The sequence below is a fragment of the Lathyrus oleraceus genome, chromosome 2 (genome assembly GCF_024323335.1).
Source record: "Lathyrus oleraceus cultivar Zhongwan6 chromosome 2, CAAS_Psat_ZW6_1.0, whole genome shotgun sequence".
Taxonomy (NCBI): Eukaryota; Viridiplantae; Streptophyta; class Magnoliopsida; order Fabales; family Fabaceae; genus Lathyrus; species Lathyrus oleraceus.
Window position 1 is genome coordinate 55,573,129 of NC_066580.1, and position 15,663 is coordinate 55,588,791.

The following is a 15,663-nucleotide window of genomic DNA, read 5'->3' on the forward strand; positions in this document are numbered from 1 at the left end:
GGTGCAAGCCATGAGGCACAAGACCAAGTTTTAAAACCTACAAAACAAACCAATGATTAGTCATAAACAATCAAGAAAGCAACTCCAAATGAGGCACACCATCAAGCATAAGCATTTGTGCTATTAACCTGAAACACAACTCAAAAGTGAGAGCACAAACCACTAGTCCAAGACTAGGGTCAAAATGAGATCAAATCATCAAAACAGAACATGAAACTTATCCAAAATCAAGATCAAACAATTAGAAATCAAACCCAATTGGTCCCATGTTCATATCATTCATCATTATCATTTCATGATCAAAATAGCACAAAGCATGCAAATAGGAGCTCATAGAAGTCAACAGAATGATTCAACTCAAATCCAATCACAAACATTTCAAAAAATCTTCAAATAATTCATGATCAATCATCATCCGTGACATGATAAGCATACCAAATTTCAGCTCATTTGGATCAAGGGAAGTAGGTCAATGAAAATCAGAAAGTCAAAGCAAGTTCAAGCAAACTCATACGAAGCATCAAAACATGCACCAACTTCAATTAATCATAAAACAGAAACAACACATGATAAATGAATGGGACTAAAACCATGACAAACTTTAAAATGTCTACAATTCACATGTCAAATTTAAAGTCCATCCCATTAAGCATTAGAATTTCACAAATAAAATAAAATCATGTGTCACAAGAAGTTCACATTTGGTCAAACAAGGGAGAAATTGTCAAACAAATAGGAAATGAATTCAAAAATTCCAGGAAAATTCATAAACATTCTCAACATGCAAAAGTATCTTCATGCAAAGATCCAGACCATTTTGAGTTCAATAAGCATGGTAATTAAAATCATGAAGTTGGACATCAATGGTGTGACACAAATTGTCACACCCCTATTCAAAAAATCATATCTCATCAACCAGCAATGATAAAATTACAAACTCTATACCAAAATCACCATGAACATGTCTAGTTTAAGCACAACAAATTTGAGAGGCATTGGATTATGTATCATCATTTCACAAGCAAAATGGCAAGGCATACACAAAATGGACACTCATGAACAAACCCTAGCACATTTAAAAATCCACACGTGCAAAAAATCTGGAAAAATCACCATAATAAACTAGAGATCATGAGGAGAAATTCACAAAAAAATCCCATGTAATTTGGCCAAGTATTGGAAGAGTTATGAATTTTCTAAGATTGCCATGCCAAATGAAATAAATATTGAAAAAAAGTAAATGATATAAATGATTTAAATAAAATTAATTCGGACAGTGGCATTTTTGTAATTATGTGGTCCCTTAAGTGAAACGCCGCGTTTCACTTAAGGGTGTGTCTTGTGCTGATTCGTGCATGGGACGGAAAATGGAAAAAACATGCAGAAGCGGGATTTGAAAATCAAATACGATTCTGGGCAACATATTTTAGGGTTTATGCAAGCATTCAAGTGTTCTTCATCCAAAATTCCAGCACGAACAAATGGTAACCAAAATCAACAAGCGATATACCAATGTGTTCATCTCATCATGTACATCAACAAACCGAAGCTCATTAACCCTAATTCAAACTATCATGGAAGAATCGAGCAAAATAACATCTAACAACCAAACTTTAAATCAATGTATCTCCCCTAATACTCAACCATTTTCCACGATTCAAAGCTCATTACAACCAGCATGGAAAGATCTTTAATAAGCATATCATGATTTCACCATTGGCCAAGTTCGAAAGTTTACCTGATTTGAAGAACAATGTTGATTCTGGAGTTCTTTGGCCGTGATGAGTTGAAACAGTAGCTCAATGATGCTCCAGGAGGTGAATGGGCAATGAAATTCAGCTCAACAAATCCTGAGGCAGCTCCAATCGATATCTGCCATGAAAGAAAGCTCAATGCAACAGTGTTGTTCTTGGCTCTACAGTTGTGATTCTATGCTTGCAAAGGTCTCAACAATGAGGGTAGATGGTGGACCAATGAACCAAGGCACGAGTTCTTTGGCAATTTTCAGAAAAAAATTCCAAGTAAAGAATGAGAGTTTTTGAGAGAAAAAGAAATTCAGATCTGATTTGTAAAATGTGGCTAGGGTTTTTCAGTCTGAAACAGGTCATATATACTCTGATTAACAATGCCTAAGCTTGGTTAATAAGATGGTAAATGAAATTAGCTTAAATGAAGGTGTTTTGGTCAATTGGTAAAATCACTCATGTTGCATGTGCATGGCATGCTACAGTGCGAAAATGGGCCTAAACACATCCCAAATATGGTTTCTGAACATTGGCAATTGGTAGAAAGTGTAGGCAAAGCTTAATTTGAAAGTCCATTTTTCAACTCTCCCCTTTTTTAATTCAAACCACTTGGAAAAGGCCATTTTGATTGGATGATTTTTGGTGAAATGTGATGAAGAATTTGGATAGAGAATATCAAATGTGACTTGTAGCAAAAAACCTCACTCAATTTGGCCAAATGGTTTGGAAGATATGCCACTTTGAAGTTCAACATTTTCTGAAAATGATTTGATCATAACTTGCCAACCATAAATGAGAGATGAGCGTTCTTGGACTTTTTGAAAAGGTGAGAGCAAGATCTTCAACTTTCATGTTGGACAAAATTTCATTTGAAGCTTGTATGATGATGTAAATTTGAGGAGAAAAACTTTCTATTTTTGGCAGTTTCCAATTATAGGTCACCTGCCATTTTAGGAAACTTTTTGTCTGACTTCAAATTCTTCAATCTTGATCTTTGAAATGCCAAATGAGACTTGTATGGACATGAATGAAGCCTTTCAAACCATCTCACACCTTCAAATCCATAAAATCAGGCACAATTTACCACAGTTGACCATAGTTGACTGTCTAGGGTTTCTGGTGGATTGAACAATGACTGATGACTTCTGAGCACCCAATCCTTGACCAAAACACTTCAAAAGGACCCCTAGGTCATGTGAACATGTTGGACCAACCCTAGGGCCTTGCCTCCTTGAGAAATGCACTTGCTTGCTTGATTGACTGATATCCTGACCAGTTTGACCTAATTTTGTCAGAGGACTTGCACTTGGGCAAAGGACAATGCAATGTTATGCAATGGACTATGTTATGTTAATGACCTAATATGAAATGAATGTACAAAAAGGTAGGTGCAAATTTGAGGTGCTATAACTTGCAGCAGTCAGACTCCATTTTCAGGCAATAGTAGCCTGCTCTCAACATTTTCTTAGCCATGGCATGTCCATTGGAATGAGTACCAAATGAACCCTCATGGACTCCAGTCATCAACAGGTATGCTTCGTGTCTATCCATGCATCTGAGTAGGACCATGTCAAAATTTCTCTTATAAAGCACATCGCCATTGAGGTAGAAACTGCCAGACAATATCCTCAAAGTCTTCTTATCTTTAACAGATGCCCCAGGCGGGTAAATCTGCCTCTGAAGAAAACATTTGATGTCATAATACCACGGCTTATCATCTTTCACTTCCTCCACTGCAAATACATGACTTGGTCTATCGAAGCGCATCATAGTGATATTTGGGACTTCATTCTAGAATTTCACCACAATCATAGAAGCAAGTGTAGCAAGAGCATCTGCCATCTGATTCTCATCTCGAGGAATATGATTGAAGTCAACCTCAATAAAGAACGTTGAAATCCTCCTCGCATAATCTCTATATGGGATGAGGCCAGGCTGATTCGTCTCCCATTCACCCTTAATCTGATTAACAACAAGGGCCAAATCACCATAAACATCAAGATGCTTGATCCTAAGAACAATACGCTCTTCTGATCCCATAATGCAGGCCTCATACTCCGTCATGTTATTCGTGCATTTGAAAGTTAGCCTTGCTGTAAAAGGAAAATGTGTGCCCTGAGGATTAATAATCACTGCCCCAATACCATTTCCATAATGATTTACAGCGCCATCAAATACCAGTCTCCATCGAGAACCAGGCTCTGGCCCTTCATCGAGCGTAGGCTCATCACAATCTTTCATTTTCAAATACAAAATCTCCTCATCAGGGAAGTCATACTGAACTGACTTATAATCCTCAATTGGTTGATGTGCCAGGTGGTCCGCCAAGATACTAGCTTTAATAGCCTTCTAAGCTCGATACTAAATATCATACTCAGACAACATCATCTTCCAACGGGCAATCCTCCCAGTTAAAGCAGGCTTCTCAAAGATATACTTGATTGGATCCATTTTGGATATCAACCATGCCTTATGATTTAACATATACTGGCATAAGCGCTTAGCAGCCCAAGCCAAAACACAACATGTTTTCTCAAGCATCGAGTATCGAGACTCACAATCAGTGAACTTCTTACTCAGATAGTAGATGGCATACTCTTTCTTCCCTGATTCATCTTTCTGACCTAGGACACAACCCATAGAGTCTTCAAGAACAGTCAGATACATAATTAAGGGTCTCCCTTCCACATGCGGGGACAGAATCGGAGGCTCGAACAGATACTCTTTAATACTGTCAAAGGCCTTCTGGCAATACTCGGTCCAATCATGACGCTGATCTTTCCGGAGGAGCTTGAATATTGGTGCACATGTGGCAGTCATGTGGGATATAAATTTGGAAATATAATTCAAGCGGCCAAGAAAACCTCAGACTTGCTTCTCTATTTTGGGCGCAGACATCTCTTGTATTGCTTTGACCTTGGCAGGGTCAACTTAAATACCTCTCTCGCTGACAATAAAGCCCAATAACATGTCGGAACGGACTCCAAATGTACACTTGTTCTGATTCAAACGAAGCTTGTACTTCCTCAAACGCTGAAACAACTTCAACAAGTGCTCTACATGTTCAACTTCCGTTCTTGACTTTGCAATCCTATCATCAACATATAACTCGATCTCCTTGTGCATCATATCGTGAAACAAGGTAGTCATATCACGTTGATACGTAGCATCGACGTTCTTCTAACCGAAGGGCATCACTCGATAACAGAATGTTCCCCAAGGTGTGATGAATGTTGTCTTCACCATATCCTCCGGTGCCATTTTAATCTGGTTATAATTGGAAAATCCGTCCATGAATGAGAAGACATTGAATTTAGTTGTATTGTCTACCAACATATCAATATGTGGTAGAGGAAAATCATCTTTCGGAGTAGCTTTATTCAAGTCTCGATAGTCCACACACATTCGGACTTTTCCATCTTTCTTAGGCACGGGCACAATATTGGCCACCCATTGAGGATATGTAGAAGTCACCAGAAACCCCGCATCAATTTGCTTATGAACTTCTTCTTTAATCTTCATTGCCATATTAGGATGAGTTCTTCTGAGCTTCTGATTTACAGGTACGCACTCAGGCTTCAAAGACAGGAAATGTTGCACGATATCAGTATCCAGACCAGGCATGTCTTCATATGACCAGGCAAAGACATCGACATATTCTCGTAGCAACTCAATCAACCCCTTCTTCACAGACTCTTCCAGGAGTGCCTCAATCTTCACCTCAAGAATGTAATCTTTAGACCCCAAGTTGACTGTTTCCAGATTCTCAAGATGTGGCTGAATGATCTTCTCTTCGTGCTCAAGCAGACGGGTAATCTCATCAGGAATCTCTTCAACATCATCTTCTTCGGCCTCAAATACAAGGAATTCAATGTTGGGAAATGGTGTTGGATCATTATGTTCAATGGGTTTGATCAACCTGCATAATGATTTTGAGATATAAAAGAGATTTCAGATTTCAAACAAAGCAAATCATTATGTAGATGAAAAGATTGATTTCATTCTCTTTTTTAGGGTTTTTTAGTGATCACCAATTTCATGCAAAAAAGCAAAAAGTAAAAATAATTTGGAAAAACAAACATTTGACATGAATTTATTGAATGAATATCATTGTATTTATGTGCCCACAGTGTCATCACTTCTCGTTTTGGCATGGGAGAAGGGTTTTTAAACCAAAATGAATATTACGTGGACTTATGGACAACTGTTGGAACATCAACAGTGACCCAATTATTGCAGACTCCTCCAGGGATGACAAAATTGCCAGAATCTTCCTTTGCATCATCTTCCACAATAGCAGTAGCCTCTTGGTCTTCGACTGTGTGGATGAAACCACCACTCTGAAACAGACCGTGCTTGTTGAAAGTTCCTGAAGAGTACCCTATGCCAGCCCGAGATTTATTGTCTTCCAGCTTGATCATTTGTCCTAAACCAGTAGTTGCACCATGCTCAATCGCCAACTTGGCATCATTGTAGGACGCAAATGAAGAAGTCCCAAACTCATCCTCAGCATCGATGTAAGAAAATGAAGACAGATGGCTAACCAAGAGAGCCTTCTCTCTCCCTATTGTAGCGGGGTATTCGCTACCATTAGAGATATTGACTAAATCCAAGGTAAATCATACAAGTCGATTCGCCACCGCACTTCTATTTATCCAAAGGAATGGTTAGAAAGCGAACAAAAACCTAAAAGTTTTATCGAATCAAAAACTAGTAAAAAAGAGTCAGAGATCTGGGTAAGGGAGTTTGTTATATAATGGGAAGGTGTTAGGCACCCAAAACATCCTAGGTACTCCTAGGGATCCCTTTTCACACTTGCTGTAAAGGTTGTTGTCTTGTGAAGGTTTGTTTGTGCAAACATGATTGAAGGGATGAGAAGAGAATATACAAATTTATTTACATTTTGTGTTTGGATGGATAAGCCCATCGCCTACGTACCATCTTAAAAAAAAGATTAGGATCAAAACCTCGTAGTTCGGGGTAAAAATCTCAAAATGAGTTGGTGAATTGATTGGTCCAAAAGCCTTATAGTCTTTTGTTATCCAAGGGAGAAAACTCAACCCAGAACCACAAATCCACCATTTAAGGATAGCTTCAACATGCTAGTGAGGGGTTAACCCTATAATAAGCATGGAAGACTCATTGTCCATCACTAAGGATAAAGGTGAGTATTATATCTACCTCAAGGATAACTCAAACCTAATAGCTAAAGATTATGAAAAGTTTGATTAAGGAAGTGGCCATTGAAACCACAAAAAAGCATTTGAATGAGTTATATTTACCAATGAAAAGTATGTACAAAATATGGTCAAAGTTGACTTAAAGATTCAATTCAAAATAAGTATTATGAAAAGAAAGTTTGAAAATCAAAAGCATAAGGCTTAGGTTTCTAATGTTTGGAAACAAGGTTAAATGTTTGCACAAAATTTTGGCTTGGGTTAGAGTGGAGGGAAGAAGAAGAAAGGCTAGGTCCTAAGTAAAGCAAAAAGGTGAGGGATAAGAAATGAAACCACAATGGAGTTCCTCTCTTGAGATCATATTGATGATCCAAGTAGCTCCCCTCCTTTGGAATAAGCAATCACAAGCATAAACTCAAGCAATCAACAATCAATGAACTCTTGGACAAAGTTCCTCAAGGTATCTTGGATCTTTCTTTCTTTTAGAAGTTCATGGCAATGGTTCCTCAATTAATCTCAAGTTGGCACTCCTAGCACAAGAAAACACACATCAAAAGGTTCTATAATGCAATCAAAAAATAGACAAGAGGGAGTTTAGAATATGGTCCTTTCAATGTTCATCTTCCAACTTTAAGCATTCTAAAGGCATGAGGCCTAGTTGCTCTTTGACATTTAAGCACTCTAAAGGCATGAGGCCTAGTTGCTCTTCAAATTCCACTTGCTTGGGTAAAGTCCTAAAATCTAAGTCCATTTTGTCCAATTCTTTGCATTTGGTTCACAACAAACAGACAAACACAAGCACAAAAGATATATACACAATTATATGCTCAAGTGAGCAAAAGGCAAAAGGCATTAACATAAACATGTGCTCAAGTGAGCAAAGGGAAAAGAAAAGTAAATTGCATAAAAGTAAAGAGCAATAAGTAAATGTTAATTGTTAATGGTTAATGTTAGTAGTTAGTGTGCCATAAGGCAAATTTAGCGCTATGTTAAGCAATCGTAATTGGACTTATGTAGAAGTCACAACTATCTGAGGCCGGTCAATAATAATGTAGGCAAATAACACAAGTTAGAAGTCTTGATTAGTGAACCAAGTTCCAACAACTTGCCATGCCAAAAAGAAGAAGAGAATTGATCTTGTATTGGTTTAAGCCTTTTGCATGATTTAGGAAACAACCTATCCTTAATGCAAAGCCATTCACTTGATCAAATGATCAAGATGAATTAGATTTGGATCAAAGAAGATTAAGTCTCCCTAATCAATGCTAACTTATCAACCTTCAACTCATTGATCAAAGAGAAGGAAGAAAAAGAAGGAGATGAAGAAGAATAATGGAATATAAAATGGAAAGATTAAAGTGCATTAAAATGAAAAGAAATGTACCAATCTAAAATATTGACCAAGAACATTGAAAGTCCAAGTCAAACAATGAGAAATCAGAAATGAGATGAAGATTGGATGGTCAAACAAAATATCAAAATATTTTTGGCATTTTTGATATTAAAATAAACTTGAATTAAAATAAAAGAAAAGGTCAAACTTCAAAATCACTTCAAATCAACCTTGAAAGGTCCAAGTGATTTATCCCAAGTTCAACAAGGTCAAACAAAGTTTGACAAAAAATTTCAGCATTTTTAAAAGTCAGAAACTATTTTTAATTAATTAAAAATGAATAAAAATAACCTAAATGAACTAAAATCTCAAATAAATCTCAAATCAATTCAAAAATTGATGAGAATATTTTTCATAGACCCATCATCATTCAAATAGGTTAGGAAAATATTTTTGTATTTTTTGAATATAAAAAACTATTTAAAATGAATTAAAAATAACCAGAAAAGAGAAAATTCACAAAAAATATCAAATGATGAAATAAAAAATATTAAAAATCAGAATTAGAAACTAGAATTTATTTAGAGACTAATGCAATTGGTCCCATATTTTTTGGAATTAAAATGAAAGAGTTATGAATTTTTGAAATTAATGGAATTAAAGAAAATAAAAATCAGAAAATAGAAATTCAAAAAAACCAGGAGCGTTAGATCTGAGCTCATTAATTGAGCTGGCAGATCACACGTTTCAGATGCGCGCTCCCACCATACGCTTCAGTCCATGCGCGTACACCATGAATAAACGGAAGTCATAACAAACAAGGGCCAGGATTAGATATGGAAAATCAATCCAACGATCCACAACGCATCTGGCAATGGCACGACCACCGGAGCCACCTTCTTCTCCAGTGAGCCTGAAGATTCCGGCCAATTTTGTAGGTTTCAAAAACTCAACCAAAATGCGCGATCTATACATCTTTGGAAAGTTGGGATGATGTACATCATCCCTGTGCCACTCAATTCCACTCTAGATCTCTATATTGAGAGAAATCAGAGATAGAAGTTCTGTGGTGTTCATCATGAACTTAATGGATTTCAAAAATTAAATGCACAAACATGATGCCTCTATTGAGAGGACTTCAGCCAACACAAGATCCAAGCAAATAGGTCAATATATGATGAGTTTCGAAGAAAAAACCAGTTGCATAACAACCTTGATTTCTGGATGCTTGAGCTCGATTCCTTGCTTTCTTTATCAAAACAGAAGATCAATGAAGTAAAGGATGAAGGTTTAGAAGCTTTAGATCCAAGGATTCAACCAGATGTAGTTGAATTTTGGATCCGAAAAATTTGGAGAAAAAATGAAATTGCTTCTTTGGTAAGGTTGGGGAATCACTTCAGCAGGGTTTCAGGCGCCTTTAGGTTGAGATTTGAAGTGAACAAAGCATCCTATTTATAGCCAAGGCTGGTGCAATGCAATGAAGAAATCGTGTGTGCATGAGCTTGGGTTCTCCATGCATGGGCCTGTACAGGCGCATGTGAGGCCCAAACTCAATTGCATTTGCATGCTGAACACAAATGAAAGTGAAATGGACGTGCAGATGGCAATGCATAAGCTTGTGCATGGAATTTTAACATGTTATGCATAATTGAACCAAAATCTTCTCCTCTTCGAAAATACCATTTGCCAAATCCAAACATGATCATGCGAGTAATGGTTGGAAAGGTCTTGATGTAAGGAACAATTGTTATGTTGGGAAAAAATCCATTTGAAGTGTGGAAATTGGTGAAACTGGAGTTTAAAGTGTAATGTGCAAAACATGTCAATGCAAGGTTTCCAAATTTTAGCCAATGTTCAAGCCCTTTTATTATGATGATGCAAGCCTCAAATGAAAAAACCTCCAACATCAAAGTTGTAGATCTTTCCAATAAAATCAAAATGGACTTAAATTTTGCATCATTTGGATTTTTAATGAAGAAGTTATGGGCACTTGAAGTTGGACTTTTTTTGCCTTTTAATGCATTTGGTTCAAAAGGACCTATAATGTCTTGCATTATCACATGTATTTACTTTGAGATTATGAAATTTTTTTCAACATAGAATTTGAAGTAGACATCTTAAGCTTTCCAATTCATTTGATCCCACCTCAAAATCATAAAAAATGAATGATTTATGTCCTTGGGAAGTTGACCCAAAATTAGGGTTTCAGTCAAAATGACCTATAATGTATTGGAATGGGAGATTACCTTCCAAGCTTCAAATCAATTTTTGATGAACATGAAAGTTGTTCATATTGTCCTTAAGATCATTTTTTCTTTTTTAATCATCTCCATTTTACCAACACATAAAAAGTTAGGTTTTAGTGCATTTCAAAAGAGTCAGATGAATTGACTGCTCAACTTCTCAAGTTCATGACTCCCATCTTGATGAATTGATGATTGAGGACACTGAAATACGTTCAAATATGCATGAAATGATGAATTAAAGAACTTCCCTTGATTGTATTTGACCATGGGCTGAGGTTGCTTCAAGAGCAAGGCATTGTGGTGCACAGATTAGATATGGCTTCATTAGGAAACAAACCTCAAGCCCCTTGATTTGCTTTGATCAAAATTATGAATTTAGATACTTGGGAGGCATATTTAATGGATGAGAGCTTTGGGAACCATTGCCATGCTTGCTATCATCTCCTCTTGACCTTATCTCTGCATAAAAAATCTCCTTGAAGCTTTTGACCTTGTGATTGCTCAAGCTACAAACAAAAGATGTTAGTGACATATTTTTGTGCTTTTGGTTAGTAAATACAATAAGAAAAGAAATGATATACAATTCAAGCATGCTTGGTGATCTCAAACCACTCACAAGAGGTCCCACTCAAAGGCAAAGGGGACCAAGATGCTAATGATCCTTGAGGCAATGCAACTGCAATGTTATGATGCCATGAGGGATCTTAGGGACAAAATTGGGGTCTTACACCTACCACCACCAACTTTTTGTTCTTGACGAATTTCAACTTTTGGTGTAGGGTGGATGCCACGGCGCCTGCCTCGTAAATCCATGGTCTGCCCAACAAACAACTATATGATGGGTGATATCCATGACCTGAAAAGTGATATGGAAATCACTAGGTCCTATCTTGATTTGGAGCTCAACCTCGCCAATCACAGTTTCGCGGGATCCATCAAAAGCTTTGACGACCACTCCACTCTGCCTCATCGGACGCCCCTGGTAAGAAAGTTTGGTCAGATTGTATTTTGGCAACACATTCAGCGATGATCCTGTGTCTACCAGCACATTAGACAAGGCATCATCCTTACAGCTCATGGAAATGTGAAGTGCCAAATTGTGGTCCCTTCCCTCCTCGGGGAGATCAGCATCACAGAAACTCAGATTGTTACAAGCAGTAATGTTTGCAATAATGCTATCAAATTGCTCAATAGTGACGTCATGATCTGCGTACGCCACGTCCAACACCTTCTGCAAAGCTTCTCGGTGTGGCTTAGAGTTCATCAACAAAGACAACACTAATATCTTTGAAGGCGTTTGTAGCAGCTGATCTACAACATTGTACTCAGTCCTCTTGATAAGCCTCAGCATCTCATCACAATCCTCTTTAATCAGGCCATTTTGGGCAGTAGGGACAGGAGTTCTAATAACAACGGCAGGTCTATTAACAGCAAGTGCCGGATTCGGATAAGAAGAAGAATTCCCAACCGGACAGACAACACTATCAGCAGCATCAGCTCTTCTGGTGTTAGCCTGGGGTTTCAGCGGCGCCGAGAAAACACAACCACTACGGATCAAACCACTAACATCAGCAATATTCACAATAGAGGTAGAGGGTAGGGGCACCTCCTTCCCATCTTCTAATGTAACCGCATTATAACGATAGGGAACAACCTTGTTAGAAGAGTAAGGAACAGGGTCAGCTGGCTTAATGATGCGAGAGGGAGAGGCCTTCTTCTTGCTGCCATCGTATCGGACGACAACAGGCTCAGGTATCCTGAATACAGGGGATATCGTATTAATTCATCTTCTTCACGATTCTGAAGTATCTCAATTACACCTTGATCCAGCATTTCTTGGATGTCTTTTCTAACTTGACGACATCCCCTCTCATTGACAGTGCAAACACGGCAACTGTCATGGTCATGCTCGTAATGACTGTATCCACACAACAGTCTGTGCATCTCGACCAAAGATTGTCTGATATGGCTGACATATCGGACCTTGTATTTGCCAGGGCAACCCTGAACCATATTAACAGCAGATTTCCCATGCTCGGGCAATGGGTTCTTCTTGACGTTAGGACCTACTCCTCGAAAAACAGAATACCACTTATAACAAGGTCCTGAAACTTGGTCTTGAGAGGGTAACAGTTCTCCACATCATGTCCGGGAGCTCCGAAATGATAAACACAGTGAAGCTCGGGCTTATACCACCACTGAGGGTTGGTCGGTATAGCAGGTGGGTCACGTGGAGTGATCAGCTTCCTTTCAATCAGAGAAGGATAAAGCTCGGCGTAAGTCATGGGAATAGGATCAAAAATGACCCTCTTCCTATCATAGCTTGTGCTGGTTTGATTGTTGTTTCGAGGCTGGTAGGCCTGCTATTGAGGACGGTGCTATTGTTGCTGATATTATTAATGTTGTTGTTGCTGGTTCTGATTATGATGCTGGTAATGCTGATTTTCTCTGAAAATAGATGCTATATGAGCCACCTGGGGCTGGTTACTGGCCGGACGCATAGTCTTCCTCTTCACAGAGAGTCTTCTAGATTTAATATGGGAGGTCACAACATGTTCCTCTCCATCTTTATTCTTAGCCAACACCCCATAACGTTTGGCAGAAGAGCCTTCTTCTCTAGTCAGGCGCCCCTCCCTAACTCCTTCTTCTAGACGCATCCCCATGTTCACCATCTCGGTGAAGTCAGAAGGAGAGCTAACAAGCATCCGCTCATAGTAGAATGAGCTTAAAGTCTTGAGAAAGATCTTCGTCATCTACTTCTCTTCGAGCGGGGGCACGATTTGTGCAGCCAATTCACGCCACCTCTGGGCGTACTCCTTGAATGTTTCTTTATCCTTCTGGGACATGGCCCTCAACTGGTCCCGATCGGGAGCCATATCAACATTATATTTGTATTGCTTGACGAAGGCTTCGACAAGGTCATTGAAGGAGCGGATGTTCGCACCATCCAGGCCCATGTACCATCTCAAAGCGGCACCAGACATGTTGTCCTGGAAATAGTGGATCAGGAGTTAATCGTTGTCGGTCTGAGTCGACATCTTTCATGCATACATCACAACATGGCTGAGCGGGCAAGTGTTTCCTTTGTATTTTTCAAAGTCAGGCACTTTGAATTTAACAGGAATCTTGACATTAGGAACAAGGCAAAGCTCAGTAGCAGATTTGCCAAAGAGGTCCTTCCCTCTGAGAGTTTTGAGTTCCTTGCGCAGCTCAAGGAATTGATCATTCATAGCATCCATTTTCTCATAGACATCTGGGCCCTCAGATGGCTTAGAGTGGTAAATGGTGTCATCTACTCTCGGCAAAGTATGCACGATTGGAGATGGCACAGCAAGGACCGGGCTAGATGCTGGCAAAGAAGCAAAAATTGGGACGAGACCCTCTTCGAGCAAAATTAGCGGGCATCCCCCAGGGAAACTCGGTTGGCATAGCAGTAGGCACAAAGTGGGCACTAGCAGAAGGCACGGTAGAGGAAGCAACCTCTGAGATGACCGTCCTCTGGGGAGGAGTTAGAGACGACTGGTGATCCATTAGCTTTGATGAGTTGGCTCTGGTGTAGTACCGGTGCATCAGCTTGTCTTCAAAATAAATGAAGAACACAGAGTTAGACCACTGAACAAGAAGCCCTGGAACAAAACCTGGTTATGCACATGATGCATGCAATGCTTGTGCATTTGATTTATTTTTAATCAGAGGAACTTTAGAGTTCTATTTGCAAATATTTGGAAGTATTAATCATTTAGACATATAGTGGAATAATCATATCAATAATATCTGGAAAAATTTTACACCAAAGAAGTACAGTCTTGGTAACCAAATTCAATACAAGAGAGAAGGAAAATGAACATCCTATGGAACCCTAGAAACAATCGTCCAAAGCTCTCGAGCCCGGAAGATAAGCTGCATGAAGCCTCTTCACCTCTCGCTCATAGGCTACCTCCATATCTGCCTTCTCCTTGGCGAGTCGATCGTACTTCCTCTTCCAAAACCTGGAAGACTGAGGAATAAGAGAAGTCACCACATCATCAGGCTCGTCGATAACCTAATGCTTAAGAAACTCTATCAACGCATCCTTATCTCTAAGCTGCTGAAGTAGCTCCTCTCGCTCACGGATCCAAGCACGTGACCGGTCTTCGTCTCTCAACTCCTCTACTCCTTGGTCAGGAAGGGTTGAAGGCCAAACCATAACCATGGGTGTAGGTTTCGGGTAGTCATAAGGCATAACATACTCGGAAGCTCTCCTCCTAACCCACAAGGTATAGGGTTCCAAAGCAATACAGTTCTTCAGACCGAGCTCTTTCCTTCCCTTACTATGAATCTTCCGCCAAGCGCGGACCATCCTGCCCTTCAAGTTTTAGGGATATTTACCCTCTTGAAAGAACACACCTTCTAACAGAATGTTATTAGGTTTGTCCTTTAAGGGGAACCCAACTGACGACGTGCTAAAATAGGGTTGTAGTTAATCCCACCACATGTACCAAGAAGAGGCACATTGGAGAATTCACCACAAGAGTCAATAATCTGCACACCATCATATACACGGTTATACCAAAAGATATCATCACTAGTGAGAGACATAAGTCTCGTGGACCACCGTAGACATCCTTTGTTCTCCTTGAAGGCGACCGTCTGTGGCAAGTGCGAAATAAACCACTTGTACAACAGAGGCAAACAGTACACAATGGTACCGCCACCCTTTGCATTCCTCATATGCAAAGAAAACTAAGTGTCACCCAACAGAGTAGGAATGGGATTAGGAGTAGAGAAAATCCTAATCGCATTCACATCTACAAAGGGAGTGTACTATGGTTAAAACTGACAATCATGTTCTAAAAGAGGTTCCCATAGTCATCATCTCATATTTCGGATATTATCAGATAAACGACTACTCGTATTCCAAAAATATTCTCAAGAGAGACTCTTATGAGTGTAGTATCGTGTAACAATCATATCTGTTAGTACCTTAGGATTGGCATTAATTTTGTAAAACAAATAATGTAATCACTCTGTTGTTTTAATATGTTGGGTTGAAGAAGTTTAACATCTGGACCAACATGTCATGTAAGATGTCACAACATCATGACTGTGACATCGCTCCTGTGTACAAAACTGAATTAGTTAATTTTGTTATGTGTTAACTAATTTAATATTCTGGGATTAGT